Consider the following 17,547-nt stretch of genomic DNA (forward strand, 5'->3'; position numbering starts at 1 on the left):
ATATCTGCATGGGTCCATAAGCAACTTCAGTCCTTGCCTCCTCAGAAGAAAGTATTCGACTGAGGGGCATACAGCGGAAAAAGAGGCTAAGTTTCAGAGCAGGAGTGGAAGTTTATTTAAAAAGGCTTTAGAACAGAAAGGAAAGGAAAATTCTCTTGGAAGAGACCCAAGTGGATGCCTGAAGGTCCAAGAGAGAAAAGAGAAGGACCTTTAACCTTGATCCTGGGATGGGCTTGCCTCTTTCCCATGATTCTTCCTTTAGGGAGAGTTTCCGGCATGCACAGTGCTTTCCTTACCCTTTGGAATTGAGCATGCACGGTGCGTTTAGGGAGTTATGTGCATGTCCATCTGAAGTTTTCTTTCCTTTTCCAGTGGAGTGTGTCCCCAGAAGATTATGCTTTGCCATTTTTGTCTCTTAACATAAATGCTCAAGAAGTTGCTTCTTCCTGGGGTCTGCATTTAGTTAACATTTTTGATGTTAACAGGTGTAGACCACCAGGAAATGGCCTCTCTCTGGTGCTGCCTAATTGTCATTTTTAGAGGCAAAGTGATCATTAACAGACCATCACCTGACATTTCTAGTGGGTAGGGGAAGAGCCCTCTCCTGCCCTGCTCCTGCTCTTCTACCTGTAACAAGACAAGCCTTGAATATCATTAGACATGTGTCCCATCAAGGCAGCATCTCATTATTAAATTTTACTGTGTGACTTGTTACTTCACATTCTCATATTCTGTGTTCACTATTTGTGCACCTTTTCCATTTTTGTTTTGACCATATCTCATTATTTTAACTGCCTTCTCCAAGATTCTAGATCTGCGTTGACCAATAGAGTAACTACTAGTCACATGTGGCTCTAAACTGTAAATTAATTATAATTAAATAACTAAATGGCATATCCTTAGTAGTAATAGCCAAATTTGTGGCCAAAGTAGAAATTTTGTGACTACATATGCATGGTAGTTACTGCATTGGACAATGTAGATACAGAGAATTTCTTTCATCACAGAAAATCATGTTGGGCATGTTGGCTGCCACTTATTTTTATTTTATTTTTATTTTTTATTTCTTTGAGACAGAGTTTTGCTCTTGTTGCCCAGGCTGGAGTGCAATGGCATGATCTCAGCTCACTGCAACCTCCGCCTCCCAGGTTCAAGCGATTCCCCTGCCTAAGCTTCCCTAGTAGCTGGGATTACAGGCATGTGCCACCACGCCCGCCAGTTTTTTTTTTTTTTTTCTATTTTTAGTAGAGACGGGGTTTCTCCATGTTGGTCAGGCTGGTCTCAAACTCCTGACCTCAGGTGATCCGCCTGCCTCCACCTCCCAAAGTGCTGGGATTACAGGTATGAGCCACTGCACGCGGCCTTATTTTTAAATTCTATTTGTGTGCTTTATAGTTAAATTATATTCTGCTTCTCTATATTCATTTCCTTTCACCGATTTTTCTCAGGCAATTTTTAAATTTCATTCATTTACCTTCTTCAGGAAAGGACTTAGATCATTTTTTAAAAGTAATCTACAGCAAATAATTTTTCCACGGATATTGTTTTAGCTTTATTGTGTTGGTACTTTTACATACTATATTCAGGTATTATTATTTTTCATAACTTACTTTAAAAATTGTGCCAAGTTTATTTAAAAGAGATTTCTCCCTTGATTTTCAGAGGTCAGATTGTGTCTTTCATCGTTGTTATTTTAGTTTAATTTTATTTTATTATATGTAAATATGTTGTATATTCCTTTTTTAAAAATGTGAGATTTTTTTTCTCTCTCTTGTTACAAAAACTTTGTATGAAGTGGTCATTATGCGCTTTAAAAGTAAATATTTTGTTTCAGGGCATGGTGCTTTCACACATGCAACCTTCGAATAATTTTAAATTCCATTCCACTTTCACCATTCCTGAACTGCTTTGAATATATTGGATGTTGGAAGCCATGAGAGGTTTTGACTTGCAATCCAGTCAAGATAATAGGATTTTCCATTTATAGTGTAATCTGATATATATTCGTTTTGGTTTCATACTTTTAAAAAATCTATTCTCTTTTACTCTGTGGTGATCTTTGCTTTTCTATTTGTGCATTGCTAGAATGTCGGCTGCTGTTTCCCTAGAACCTGAGATGTTACTCAACACTGTATAGTGCTGGTGTTGAGAATTGAGAGAACCTACTAAATAATAGCACTTTTCAAGACCGCAGTTCTGAATTAAAAGGAAGGGAAAGGACAGGCAAAAGAATATAGACATCAGCTATTTTCACTGAAGATCTGTTGGAGAACATGGGTTTGGTGTCCAGGAACTTGAGACCTAATACTGCATTCCTAATACTTCACTAAGGTGTGCTTAAATAGCCCTGAAAGGGCTAGGAAGTCACAAGTCTGCCTCTTAGTTGTTATGAGTGTCCTTAAAATATTAAGGGAATATTGAGGATGCAGAATGGCTCCTTCCTCATGACTTTTTAAGAGATCTGGGCCGGGCGCTGTGGCTCACGCCTGTAATCCCAGCACGTTGAGAGGCTGAGGCGGGTGGATTACCTGAGGTCAGGAATTCCAGACCAGCCTGACCAAAATGGAGAAACCCCGTCTCGACTGAAAATACAAAATTATCCAAGCAAGGTGGCGCAGGCCTGTCATCCCAGCTACTTGGAAGGCTGAGGCAGGAAAATAGCTTGAACCTGGGAGGTGGAGGTTGCAGTGAGCTGAGATTTCACCATTGCACTCCAGCCTGGGCAACAAAAGCGAAACTCTGTCAAAAAACAAAAAGGAGAGAGAGAGAGAGAGAGAGAGAGAGAGAGAGAGAGAGAGAGAGAGAGAGAGATCTGGAGGGAGATACTAAGCTGTGCAGGCTCTTATCTTGAAGTCACCAAATACGTAAGTTGTTATTCCTGCTCTGGTGAGAAGTTTGTCAATACATTTTTTCCATGAATTAATGAAAATTTTAGACTCATAAGTTTTAAAAAATTTCTCCTAAAGATTGCTTGTGTATGTATGTGTTTTAAAATATATTTAATCTGTATATCTTGAAATAGTTTTTATAGATTCCACACAAAAGTCCTTTAGGAAATAAGTGTGCTTTAATTTTCTTATAATATTTGTCCTTTTTTGTCCCTGGCACAGTCTGTATATGACCATTTAAATTACTTTTAGTTCATGTTTGGGTTATAATCACACACAGATATTCTCTAAAGTCCAAATCTCATTTTGATATTCGAGGAAGAGTTTACATGGTAATAGTATTAAGGGTTACAGCTGGTTTCACTGAAGCTTTGTAGGCATTCTCTAATACCTTATTGTTTTGAAGGAATATCTGTTCTGCTTGAATTATAGACTACATAATACATGTACTGTCAGGTACGTTCATGGAAGGGACAGGCAGATGGAGTCATATGTTACTGGAGTCTTGATGAACGGATGTAGGAAATAGTCCAATGAATAAGAAAAAAGTTGATATTGAAAAGTGCTTGTTGAAGTCTGTAAATGTGCATTAAAATGTGGCAGTAAAAATAGACACAGTGAAGTTTGGGAACTGGGGTCTATTTTTAATCCTGGAGGCCCCAGAATCATAGAGAACCTTGGTTAGGGGAGTAATTTTGTAAAAAAGCAAGAAGAGGCAGTGACAAGGCAGAATATAATTAAAAGTATTGCTGTGTCATTTTCTAGTTTTGTAATTTTGTCATATTTGTCAAACTCTGTTGATCATTTATTAAACTGGTAAATAAACTATAATCAGCAGGGTTATTATAAGGGTTAAATAAGGAAATTTGTGTATATCTGTAAGCACAATGTCACAATTAATACAAAGCTACCCTTTTTATTTTTCCTGGATTTCATGTACAAATAGGTCAGTTAATTTTTTGTTTATGACACATAATTATCATTTGTACATAAAATATATTTAATTATTTTTATATTTTTAGCAGGGAAATAATACATGCATGTTTTCCCCCATCTCAAACACATGCGTTCATATAAACATATCCATCTATATACCTACATATCTATGTATGAATATACACATGAACATCAGTATTTCTCAGCAAATATGTATCATGATAATCAGAGATATTGCAACTAACAAAGACTAATATAAACCATGATTGCAAGAATTTTAGATACCACCTTAGTAAAATATCAGATTGAGCTGCTAAATTTCTCTCAGCCCTAAGGCATTTTGTATTTTCTGAGCATCCTAGAGGATTGTGACTGTATACACAGGACAAAAACACCATGACGCAGGGTACTGCTGCGAATTTCTGATGCGGGGGATTTTAAGGGCTAGATCAGCAGGATGGGAGTGTTGACCCTCCAAGTGAAATAAATTCCTGAGTTGATTATCCCCATCCTAAAACAGATTTTGTGTGTTTGTGTGTGTGTGTGTGTGTGTGTGTGTGTGTGTGTGTGATATAGAGTCTTGCTCTGTCGCCCTGGCTGGAGTGCAGTGTTAGGATCTTGGCTCACTGTAATTGCCTCCTGGGTTCAAGCAATTCTCCTGCTTCAGCCTCCTGAGTAACTGGGATTATAGGCAAACACCGCCATGCCCAGCTAATTTGTGTATTTTTAGTAGAAATGGAGTTTCACCATTTTGGCCAGGCTGGTCTCGAACTCCTGACCTCAGGTGATCCACCTGCCTTGGCCTCCCAAAGTGCTGGGATTACAGGCGAGAGCAACCGCACTTGACCCTAAAACAGATTCTTACTTGATTGATTTCTGAGTTCCAAAGGGAAATACAAAAGTCAAAATTGAGAGAAAGTAAAAGTGGAGTAAGGTTTCAGAAGGCTGTGATTGGTGTTGGAGAAACATTGCTAGGGCATAAAGCTGGGATAATAAAATCTGAGAAATCCCGCAGTGTTTATCTACAGGTGGAAATCATATTCCACATGTAGGCGGAGTCAGGGATCCCTGTGTTTTAAAATCAGTGAGGGAATTGAATATCTGGACTTGTGTCAATTCACATACAAAACCCAGTGCTTTTGATGCTCTCATTCATAAGATATCTGTGTTCCTTCTTTGTCAGAAAACACAGTCATAGGCTTCCTAATTTTGACCATGGGAAAAGAGGAGAGGCCTCTGTGTGTTTGTGTCTGTTGGTCAGGCTGTGGTGCAGGTGGTGTCACCCTTCAGTGAAGGTCTGGCTTTTCATCACAGGTTGGTCTGAAAATTATGTACAAGGCTGGTGTCTCCCGTGTTCTTTCTCCAACCTCAGCTTTTCTTAGTGCCTGAAGCGTCTGCAAGTGGAAATCCAGAAGAAGACAGAGAGAAACTGAGTTCTTGACAATGCATTCACTAGTGAGTGGGGGATGGCTCTTTCTACTAAAATTATACCCATATTGCTGGCAAATGGGCAGTTTTCTCCAGTTTGCATGGGTGTTTCATTTTTATTCTTTTTTTTTGTTTGTTTTTATGATGCAAAATCCACCCAGCCTGGGTGTTCCAAATGCAATCAGGAGACTTTCAGGTATCTGGCCTCCAATTAAGTTTTCTCAGGACTCTAGGTTGGGTATCATGTGTCAATTATTCCTAAATTATCAATATAGTTTCTAATATTACACTACTTTATTCCAGCCCCTATGCAGGCTATTTACAAGAAAAGACATGGAGGTCTCATTTATGTATTTCTTTTTCTTCTATCCATCCTATAACCTCATAGGGAAATAATTGACCCATTAACTGTCCCGTTGGCTGAAATAGACTTAGGATTGTGATGAATGCAGGCAATAGAGATGCGTGAAGAGCAGAAGATCACAGCCCAATAATGAGGCTGATGTTCTAGCAGCTGAGTTCAATAAATCCCATGTGATAGGCCTTGGGCAAGAGCTGCACAGTGTTGAGGAAAAAGGAGAGTTTGATAAAATATATTTATGCTTTTAAAAACTTTGCAAAAGGACAACTAAAGAAGTCATTATTATTCTTATCCCCATTCGTTTTGCCTTTTGATAATTAACTTTTTGCCTTCTGGTAACTGAAAGTAACATATAAGAAATACAATTACTTAATTATGGTTGCACACTCAGGAGAAGGAATATAGTAGATATAGTACAATTTAGAGTTCTGTGGAAATGCTCTATAAGGGCTGGTTAGAAAAAAACAAAACAGTAAAGAGGCCTTTTTATCCTTGAACGAGCCAAGTGACAAGGTAAAGTTAAAAGAGAGGCAGTGATAACTGATGTTTGGGTTGACCAGAGAAAGTTGAGAACAGGAGGCTTCATATCACAGGAATCATCAGACTAAGACTTCCTCAGTATAGCAGCCTCAGCGGTCTTGTCTTGTGCGGCTGGACTGTCTTTAAGCCTTGTCATGAACACCTGAATTGCATAACATTAGAGTGACTATATGTATGAATTGAATCCTATATTCTGTGTAAAACTTGTTCAGTTCTGAAGAATGCTGGAGTCTGGTTCATCACTTTCTAATTTTTTAATGAATAAGGGACCAATGACCTGTATTTAATAAATATTTGCTAGCTAGGAAACATGTTTTCTATTACTTCTTTAGATTATTCAAAACACACAATAGGTCTTTTAACCATTTGATTGGGGAGAAACCTGTGTTTTATCTAGAGAAATAATTCATTTAATCACGGTCGTGTTTAAAAAGTAGTAAATCATGGTTATTTGCCTTGTGACAAATCTGTAATTTACTTGAAATTCATGGCAAATTTGTTTTATTTATGAAGGTTCAAGTGAAAATTTTATAATCAGTTATGTACAGGTGATTAACACATTACTAAAAAATATCTGGGCTATATTATGCCACATCTCATGCTATATTTCTTCATAGGAAAGTTTAATGGAGTAAGAGTGGGTATGTCTCTGTGAGTGAATTTGAAAGGCAGATACCAGCTTAGTATTGAGAATGAACTGGCTGGAACCTAAAACACTGAGTGTTCTGCATACCCAGCTCCTACCTATGTCATTTCAGCCTTCCTCCTCTGGACATTAAAAGGGATTCTCTGTCTAAACTAAAATGTCTGTGATGTTTTAGAACAAAGTGACTTTTGAAGATGTAGCTATTGACTTCACCCAGGAAGAGTGGGCCATGATGGACACATCCAAGAGAAAGCTGTACAGAGATGTAATGCTGGAAAACGTGTGTCACCTGGTGTCCCTCGGTGAGTCCCTCAACATTCACATACGTATGTAGACACACATTGACTCATTCATTCGATAAGTGTTGGAACAGCTTCCCCATATCTCACTCTAATCTCTTCTCTGATTCTCTCACAGATCTTATCTGAAAAAAGTTTGAGCTCTCTAAATCTGTCTAAAGAAATATCTTTATTTTATTTTATTTTATTTTATTTTGTTTTATTTAGTGTGTCACGCAATTAGAATGTAATCTTGACAGGGATTTCATGGTTTCCTTGGTACTCAGTCTCTAATACTCAGAACAGACCTAGGAACTTAATGAATATTTTCAATGTATTAAATTAAATATTTTCTAAATAACTCTTCTGCTTCAGTCGCTATGCTTAGGCTGAGACCAATTAGTGAAAACAATAGCAATATCTTTTCTGTATAGAACACCAATTATTTTTGTAAATCGAATGTTTTTTTTTGTTCTGCATGAGAATAATAATAAACATACTGTGCAGAGGTTTAATTAATCTCTTTCTGAAAAGACTGTGTATTATTCATTGTGTCTTGGAACTTAGGCATGGACTCAGCATTCATAGGTCCTGACTGTTTTGAATTTCCTTTTCCTGATGGACCTTTTGTTTGGATTTATTTTCTAGTCTCACGTTGGGTCAGAAAAATCCTGGGGAGTTTTCTGTGTTCTAGGTCTTGTGGCCTGAGCTGACCTTCACTGTTTTTATTCTTCCTCAGTAGCCTGCCTTACAGTTGGTGATAATGCACATTTATTGACAGTGAACTCAAAACACATGTACTGTTTCCACTAACAGGGTACAGAGAAGCAAATCCTATATAACTTTGCAGCTGGAGCAAGGAAAAGAGCTCTGGTGGGAAGGAAGAGAATTTCTCCAAGGCCAGAATCTGGGTAAGGAACAAGGTCCTGTGCTCTAACAGGAGGAAGTGCTTTGTCAATGAATAATATCAGTCAAATATTAATTAGCAGTTTTATTAAATGAGTGGTAATTTCTAAAATGTAGGTTAAGCTACTGGAGCAGAATTCCTTAGATGTTATTATCATTTTGTTCATATGTCAGATGCTACTCTTGTGTCCTCTTGCCTTTTCTTTTACTTTTGGGAAAAGGATAATTCATGTACCTGTTGGGGTTAAACTGTCACATGCTGACTCTTTTCCCGATACCCCTGTGAAGACTATCCCTCTATTTACCTGCCTGATATCTCATCTCCATTTTATCTCTTTTCACATTTTAATTTTAAAGCACTTTTCTAATTGCTGACGCTGTACAATCTGTTTCTTCTATTGAAGTATTTTCTTCATTTGACACATTTGCCACATCTAAGTGTCAATTTTCGAAAAAAAGTAAAAGGGCCTTGGCGTTTTTCAAACAATTTTATTACCATAATACCAAGGTAACAATTTATTTTTCAATTATTTCAGACAAGGAAAGTGCCCTTAAGAAAAAACACACGATATTCATGCATCCTATCAGAAAAGACGCATCCACCGGTATGACAATGGTGAGTTTTATAGCTGTGTACACCAGTCATCTAAGTTAAAGACCTGGTAATGGGTTAAGTTAGTAATGACGCACAGTCACCTGAGCGTAATTAGGCTGGCATTAAGTGCTTTCTAAGCAAAAAAAAATTTGATAGTTTGAATTCAGTGAATAAAGTGACCTGTGTTCTAAACCATAACATGAGATCTTTAAAATAGAACAAGTGCATATACATTGCTCATGTTCAGACTTTGAAAGATATTGATATCATCACAATCAATGGAATAACTCTGCAGTTGGGATCTTACAAAAGAGAAAATATCTGTGTCTGCAGGAGACAATGTGTACGCAAGTGTCAATCGAGAAAAGTGACGAGACAAGTCCCAATCATTTTAGGAGATTTATTTGCCAGAGTTAAGGACATGTACCTGGGGGACAGGTGTATACCTTTCTCCAAAGATGATTTTCTCTAAATTTAAAGGGGGAAAGGGTGGGATATTGAGAAGTACACAATTTTCATGTAAAAGGTGCGTAGAAAAAAATATTCATGCATTTTTTCTGGCTCAGTGAATCTGGATTTTTTTTACATAAGATGACATAAACAAATGAGGCAGAGGAATAATGCAGGAGAGCTGCATTTTATATAAGAAAACATAGGCAAAATGGGGCAGGGAAACAATCGGATATGCATTTGTGTCTGGTGAACTGGGGATGACTGCGCCTATAAAGACAAGCTGTCAGTTTGCATTGCCATGGTGTAACTTTAACAGCTCATGAGGAATTTCCTTGTGGGCAAAATATGGGGAAGCATGTAGCTTTTCATCTTGTAGCCATACTATTTAGGAACCAGAAGGAGGAGGCAGGTTTGTGTGACCCTGTTCCCAGCTCGATTTTTCCCTTTGGTTCAATGAGTTTGGGGTGCCAAAATTTAATTTCCTTTCACACAAGTGACATTGGAAAGATTTCAACTGGGCTCTACCACTGAATAGTTGGTCTAGAATTCAAAGGTGGTGAAATGAATGTATAGATGTATGTTGGTAAATCATTAAGAGCTTTTAATCTTTGTCCCTAAAGGAGAACTCTCTCATTCTGGAGGATCCCTTTGAATGTAATGATTTGGAAGAAGATTGCACTCACAGTTCCACAATGACTCAGCGTTTGTTAACTCAGAGTGGAAAGAAACCCTACATCAGCAAACAGTGTGGAAAATCCCTTAGTAATCAGTTGTTCCTTAAACCACATAAACAAATTCATACTAAAGGTAAATCATATCAATGTAATATATGTGAAAAGGCCTATACTAATTACTTTCACCTTAGATGGCACATGACTCACACTGGAGAGAGGCCATATGCATGTCATCTATGTGGAAAATCCTTCACTCAGTGTTCTCACCTTAGAAGACATGAGAAAACTCACAGGGGAGAGAGACCGTAGAAGTGTCATCAGTGTGGGAAAGGCTTTATTCAAACCTTTAATCTTCGAAGACATGAGAGAACTCACCTTGGATAAAAGCGTTATGAATGTGATAAAAGTGGGAAGGTCTTTAGTCAAACCTCTGGCTTTAGAGGACACACAAGAATTCACACTGAAGAGAAACCACATGCTTGTCTTCTAGTGGGAAAGCCTTCAGTCTATCTTCTGACCTTAGATGATATGAGAAAACACGCCCTGGAGAAAAGCCATATGAATGCCATTTATGTGGGAAAGCCTTCAGTCAGTGTACTAATCTTAAATAACATCAGAAAATTCACCCTGGAGAGAAAATGATAAATGTCTTCAGAACATATTCTGACTTTAGATGACATGGTGTTAGGAATGACGAATGTAAGGAATATGGAAGAGACTTCAGCTGCAGTTGTAACATCTAAACATGCCAAAGGACTCACATTTTGAAGAATTACTATAATCAACATGGACGTTACTTCAGTTACCTTTATTCTTCAGTCCACATCAATAAATTCATATGGAAGAGAAATTGTACGACATATATGTGCCAAAGGCTTGTTAGTGATCTGATCATAAATGACACGAGAGAGCTGAAACTGTCAACATAATAAACTAAAAGTCTTCAGCAACAGTTTTAATAACTTAAAACGTGTGGGACTTTCAGGTAGAGAATCTCTAGCTCTGCGTTCAGTGTGAAAATGTTTTTATGTGCAATTTGTTGTCAAATAACATAAGAAAACTTTACTTGGATGAACCCTTTATTTGTATTTTCTGAGAATAAACATTCAGCCAAGCACTAGGCTTGATGTTCACAAGAAAACACAGTGATAAAATGCTGCTAAAATGGAAAATAAGAGAGGAAATCCTTTATAAGCTAAATAAGAAGGGAAAGTCTTTCCAAGGGCAATGAATTCTCTTGGAATACCAAACACTTCTTACTGGAGAAGTTATGCCTTGAAAAATCAAGAGAAATCCTTTCTTCACAGAGTAACGCTTGTGGCACATGTGAGATTTCACACTGGACAAAACACGGTTAGCATCTTGAAAGGAGAAGATTCTTTAGTGGTAATTCATTTCTTAGTTAACATTAAGTTTCTCACATTGAGGAGCTATTAAAATTGAAAATTACTATGGAGAAACCTGATAGGTTTCTCATCAGAAAAGTGAGTCAAGAAGGTGGACCTCTAGAAAAAACTCTTAACACATAGTTTGGCAAAATAATTCAGAAATTTGAGAAAATGTCTATTCATAAAAATGCAGCACATAAACGTATAATAGCAAAGTGACCTGGGCATAAATTGAATGCAGAATTATATATGAAATCTCATTAAACATTTCCAAAATATCAATACTTACAAATATTCAAAGAATACAATCGGTTGTTGGAAAAACTTAGTGTGTTGGTAAAGTCCTTCTTTCATTTATGCAGCCCTAACAAATTGATTTGCATCTGCACTCCTCGGATTATGGGTCGAGATTCTACCCCAACTTCTGAGTCTCCCCAGTCTTCAATGGCTCTTTCCTCACAGCTCACCTCCCTTTACTTCCATGTCCACTAAAACCACTTGTTTCCATCCAACCCTGGAACTGACACATCAGGGATCTTCAGCCCCACTTGCCAGATTTCTCAGTGTGTCATTGCATAGATTTAGCAAGGAAACGGAGGCTGGATCAAAGACACCTAGTATATGCATTTGGGTGTCCCCAGCCTTTGCCTCTGTCTCTGAGTAGTTACCTGGGATCAGAGAATAAGGCAGCCCTGCTCTTCTATCCCTCAGAAATCTCTTGAAATTTTGTCCCTGAAGCCTCTCTAAGTGGAGGTAGCAGTTCATCTCATGACACCCCAGAGTTTACTCAGGTAAGTCCTGAGTTATTACACAGAGACAGACACAGCTGTGTTCCTTTTACTTCTGTCCAGAAGGTAAAACACCAGCATGCTAAAACAGCCGAACCTGTCAGCCACCATGCAAGCCTTTCCTATATTTGATTCAATGTACTTTTCCAGAAGCAAAATGAAAGTTCTCACAGACGGGGCCTCCTCTGCCTTGTCCTCAGAATTGGAAAATGTATTGTCCATCAAGGAGCCTCAGTACTGAACCTAAAACTCAAGAGAAAACGTTTCCTGAATAATAAGTGGGATGATGACTTGAAATCTTGCAAAACTGTCACAATCTTAATACGATAGGCCTTACTAAGGCTAAATGGCCTTATCCATGGTTGAAATTGACACATCATTATATTTAAAAATCTCCACAAGTGATTGATTTTACTCAGCAGCCAGGGTTTATGTCAAGTGTGAGGATGACGAGCAAGAAATTCGAGCCCTTGGCAAACTGGTTGGAGAGGCAAGGATTGTGTCCAGGTAGAGCTCATAACATTATTTATTGTTTAATCTATTTAATTAAATATGTAATTTACCCTCAAACTGTGGCTGACATTCTATGTAGTCCTGAGCCACATTAAGATGTACTATTTGTGCTGTGAAATTCTACGGGATTTGACAAATGCATGGTGGCAATTCTCCAGCATTAAAGCATAACACAGAATGCTTCTCTTATTCAAGCTCTTCTTCCCTTCACATAGAGGGAATCAATCGACTTTTGTATACTAACTTTCGAATTTGTTTCTTTATTCCCATCTTCTTTAATTAAAGCACAAGATATCGTACTCAATTTCCATTTGATCTTCCAAAAGAAAGGTACTGAATAATCCATACCTGAATTTCATTGATTCAGACTCAGGTCCACCGCTAAGCAGTAAAGGCCAAACGTCCTGTGCTGCCACCTCATGGCCGGCAAAGGGCAATGAAACCCATCGGTCCGGCCGTGCAGGGCGCATGCGCGGTCTGCTTGCCCGGCGAGCCGGGTCTCCAGGGAGGACCTGAGTTTTCTTTACCCAGGGTGAGGAAGGCGCCGCCGCCCTGGCTTTGGGGCTGGGGCCTCTGGGGAGGTTCCGGGTGGGGGCGTTGAAGAGGCAGCTCTTTTTGCAAGGCCCAAGATGGCGGGCCCTGCACAGGCCGCGCTGTTCCGCGCCCTCAGGGCGTCAGTATCCCGTTGGGGCAGGATGCCCCCGCTGGGCCCGGAGCGTCCTTGGCGCTGCCCTCGCAGAGCCGCGCTGAGGTTGAGGTGGCGCGGGGGGCCCGGGCTCCGCGAGGAGCGGCGGCAGCGAGGGCTGGAGGACCCGGGCTCCGGGGCTCCGGGGCGTCTGGCCTGGGTGGGACTGAGCCCATCCAGGGACTGGGACTCCCGAGTTCTGGTGCGGGTGGATCCTGGGCAGGCTCAGGACCAAGTTCCTCTCCTTCCACCAAGGAGCGCCCAGAGGCCGGCGGGAGCTCCAGGTTCACCTCCTCCTCCTTCAGGTGTTTACTTTTCCTTTATTTCTGGAAGGCCAGAAATTGGCGCCATCCTTCACATCAGTGAATCGGGACCCTAACACCCATTACCTCAGGTTTATTGTTATTGCCATTAACAGTGTTGGTGGCATTATCACTAAGATCATCATTGTTGTTATTGTCATTCATGATTATTAGCAGGTGTGTTCATCATTTTGTCTCACTATGCTTTTTTTTTTTTTTGTGATTGGTTTTGTATGACGTTGAATTGAACTTCTCTAATCTTGACTAGTGTTGTCAGATTCCTGAAGAGCATTCCAGAGGACAACCCCTGCCTTTAGTGCAGCCACAGAATTTCGTGGGCACAGGAGAGCACCTAGAATATTCCCCTTTCATTGCACAGCAGCTTTGGGAAATGGTGGCTGCCTGGCTCTGAGATGAGGTGGAAAAGACCGGATACTGGGGCAAGCGATATCACCTCCACTGGTGTTTTTATGAAGCCAAGTGCACTGTCTCCCACGTAGACTTAGAATAAAATCTGATGGCTCTAAAAGGCCATGTTTGCCCTTCCTGGACTTCCTGGGAGCCTTTAAATCTTGTGTGGTTCCTAGAGTGGCTAGGTTGCCATATCTGTGCCTCGTATGGCAGCACCAGTCTTTTCTGGGCCAACAAGGGCACTTAGAATGTTTCCAGAGGCTCAGGCATGCTGTCTCTGTTCCACCCTTCTGTTCAATGGCAATTCACTGGGTCCCTGGCTGACATAGAACATCCTGCAGAGGGATGGGCTTGGGTGACTTCCTGGCCAGCCTTTCCAGGCAGTTATCTTTGAGAAACTTGAAGAGACTCACAGAAGCCATTCACTGGTATTTCATGACTGCAAGTGGGGTTTCTGGTTCCTTGAGTTTACTTAGAATATTTGAAAGGCTCTGAATGGCCAAGAAACCCTCCCTGGTCGTGGAAGCTGCCAAAAGCTATTACTGGGCCTTGGAAGAGTCTTTAAAATTTTTCCAGGTACAGCTGAGAATACGAAACTTTTCCAGGTCTAGCCCAAGCAGCTCAGGTCGAGTCCTGAAAAACTGGTGGGTATTGGGGGAGCTCATCTTATGAAAGAGCAATTGGTGGCAAAGCTGGGTCTCCAGGACAGCTGTGTGTGTATATGTCTGCAGAGCATGCCTTGTGGTCATCTTTAGTAACTGAACACCATTTGTGAATGGATAAACTATATTCCTTGCTGTACAATAATGAAAAATCCATACTAACAATGGTACTAATAAAAATATTGATGAATATTAACAGGAATGATGATCATCATGATACTAGTACTAGTGGTTATAATACTGATAATAATACTAACCCCATGGACTTGGGACATACAAGTTTTCCCTAAGTGGATAATAGGCATAAATATTTGGTGGTGTAGGGTTATTTCAAGTCCCAGAAAGCAAGGATGAACATCTAGAACGAGAAGAAAAACAATCTGGAGGTTGGCATGTGCACACCTGGGGACTCCTGTGTTAACTTCTGCTGTTTCAGCCTAAGAGGGAATGTTAATATAACCCTGGTCCTGCAACACCATGCTGACCAACACCTACCAGCTTTCAGGAGATAAGATAGCTGGCTGATGGGGCAGGGATCCAGAGAAGATACGTGTCCAGACCCGTACATTTGCCCAGCGGCAGAGTTCATGACAAGCAAAAAAACCCAGGACAATGTCATTCCCAGCCACCTGACTGTCATCTGCTCTTTCATGGTCCCTCTCTACTGGTACCTCTAGGCACTGGCATGTCCTCCAGAGGCTGTAGGAGGGCATCATACTCAGTACTCTCCCACCTGCAGGAGGCAAGAAAGATGGAAAGAGCTAAATACCATGGCTTCTGGGTTCTTTTTGGTGGGCATGGCATATTTTGCATTTGCTTTACTAATGGTGGCACCCAGTCAGTGGTTTGCAATACAGCTCTGTATGACTCTGGACACCTGTAGAGATTTTGACAATTTCCAGAAGGTCACAAGTTCTTGGAGGACTTTTTCACAAGTTCTTTGACTGAAAAAGTGGCTCAAAGAACTACTGTACTGACTTAGAAAATGTTGCAGAGGCTGGGCGCGGTGGCTCATGCCTGTAATACCAGCACTTTGGCAGGCCGAGGCGGGCAGATTTCGAGGTCAGGAGTTTGAGACCAGCCTGAAACCCCGTCTCTACTAAAAATTCAAAAATTAGGCAGGCGTAGTGGCATTCACCTGTAACCCAGCTACTCAGGAGGCTGAGGCGGGAGAATCGCTTGAACCTGGGAGTCGGAGGTTGCAGTGAGCCAAGATTGTGCCACTGGACTCCAGCCTGGGCGACAGTGCGAGACTCTATCACAAAAAAAAAAAAAAAAAAAAGAAGAAGAAGAAGAAAAAGAAAATGTTGCAGAGACTCTGGTGAACAGGTAGTCCCTCTCCTGCCACTCCAGGTAAAAGTTTCTTGGCCACAAACCTGATTTAGCGGTATCCCTTCATCTTAGGTGAGTAACAGAAAGCCATTCATGACCTATCCAAGCACGGAGGGGGAATTTGACTTAGAAAACTTTTAGGTGGACTAGTTGGTGAAAGAAAGTGCATTCTAGGGCTCACAGGCCTACACATAGAGTTCCTTGCACATAAAGCATATGTATGAATTCTTTCTGAGCCCATGGCAAGACCAGGGTGCACTTCATCCATCTCCTATGCTGGTATGAATAGGTACTTGCCCGAAAAAGAAAAGAATAAGTCAGGAAGCCCATTCTTCTACAGGACACCAGCTGGTACAGTAGGAGTCTTGGGGTTGCTGTGGTATGTATGTTTTCAGGTTGTCTTTTAATCATCTTCAGCAAATTCAACAGTCTTCAGAACATAAACAAAATTATTCAACATTGCCTAATAACTACCACAAATGTATCCATGATAAATAACTGTACCCACATAATAATAACATTAATAGCAATCACAATGGTGTGATATAAATGTCATTTTAATGAAGAGAATAATAAAAAAGCAGATATTTAAGAGCATATTCCTGTAAGCCTGTGACATTGTTCCCATATAAGCCCTCATGTTATTGATTACAGGGAGAGGCTTGGGGCTGCATCTTGAAATATCTTCTATGATGGCAAAGAAGAGTGGCAGTAGGGAGAATAATTCTGAGCCACACGAGGGCTTGGGCCAAAGTGGAGATGCCTGTGCCACGTGGAAATACATTACAAATGGACTATGGAAAAGGGTCTGGCCAGAGTCCTGCCTGACACAGGTCATACAAAAGCTTTCAGTAGTTCACCCCAAGAAATGGCTGGTCCAGGCTGTAGATGAGAAGCACTGGGCAGACAGATCCACACCCGCTTCCTGAGTCTCAGAAGTCTGGTGTGCATCGAACATTAAGCCCCCAAGCCTACTGAGACTTCACCTCCTGGCTGGTCTTCTACCATCTGATTCTTGAGCCCCATCACGTAAGTGCCATCTCCATACTGGAATTGCTGACAATGTCTGATGGAGGGTTTCACCCTGGGTACTCAGTACCAGCAATGGATGAAATACCAGAAGGGAGGCTCCAGGGCTTCCATAGAAGACACATTCTAAAGTTGCTCGGGTGATCAAATGATCATCTCATAGATTTTCAGCAGAACTGCAGCATTTTGTGAATACCTGAGTGAATGCAGAAAGTATCCAGATGCATGGGCATTCTAGGAAGCTCCCTGTGTAAATCAGATACAAGGAATATCTACTTCTGGGCTCAAAAGCTAACTTAGATAATAAAAAAAGTGAGATGCTGGCAGAAGACAAATAACTCCACTTCAGTTCCTGAGAGAAAAATGGTTCTGTAACCTCTGAGTTTATTTAGAAAAAGTTTGGAGCCTCAGGAAGACCAAGTACATCATTCCTGATGTTTCCAGGACAGATTGGACTGCTTAGGCCTCTGGGACTATTCTAAGTCCTCTCAGGTTTCCATGGGAAACCGTAACTCTACTCCTAGAGCTCACACCACCCCCGAGCAAGCTCATTGTTTTCTAAATATTCCAAGGAAGTCCATCCAGGGTATGCCTGTATTGGTGAGTTTCACCTTGGACTGGCAGGAGAACTCTGAGAATGATACATCCTGACTTCACTTGATAAATGTAGGGGAGCCACGAAGTCCAGATCTGGAGAGCACCTGAAACACCAGATGGCAGAAGGACAGTAAG

The 17,547-nt window shown here is 40.6% G+C and overlaps 1 protein-coding gene and 1 pseudogene across 1 annotated transcript in view; both read left to right on the top strand.

Moving 5' to 3' along the window:
• Window positions 1-5,267: 5,267 nt before the first annotated feature.
• Window positions 5,268-10,232, top strand: LOC114675988 (zinc finger protein 705B-like; annotated as a pseudogene).
• Window positions 10,233-12,851: 2,619 nt separating this feature from the next.
• LOC106996270 (SH3 domain and tetratricopeptide repeat-containing protein 1-like) overlaps window positions 12,852-17,547 on the top strand; it is a 127,008-nt gene continuing 122,312 nt past the window's right edge. The window contains 1 exon segment of the mRNA XM_077967219.1: window positions 12,852-12,926. The gene's annotated coding sequence lies outside the window, so the exon portion shown is untranslated.

This window comes from Macaca mulatta, chromosome 15, assembly GCF_049350105.2.
Source record: "Macaca mulatta isolate MMU2019108-1 chromosome 15, T2T-MMU8v2.0, whole genome shotgun sequence".
Lineage (NCBI taxonomy): Eukaryota > Metazoa > Chordata > Mammalia > Primates > Cercopithecidae > Macaca > Macaca mulatta.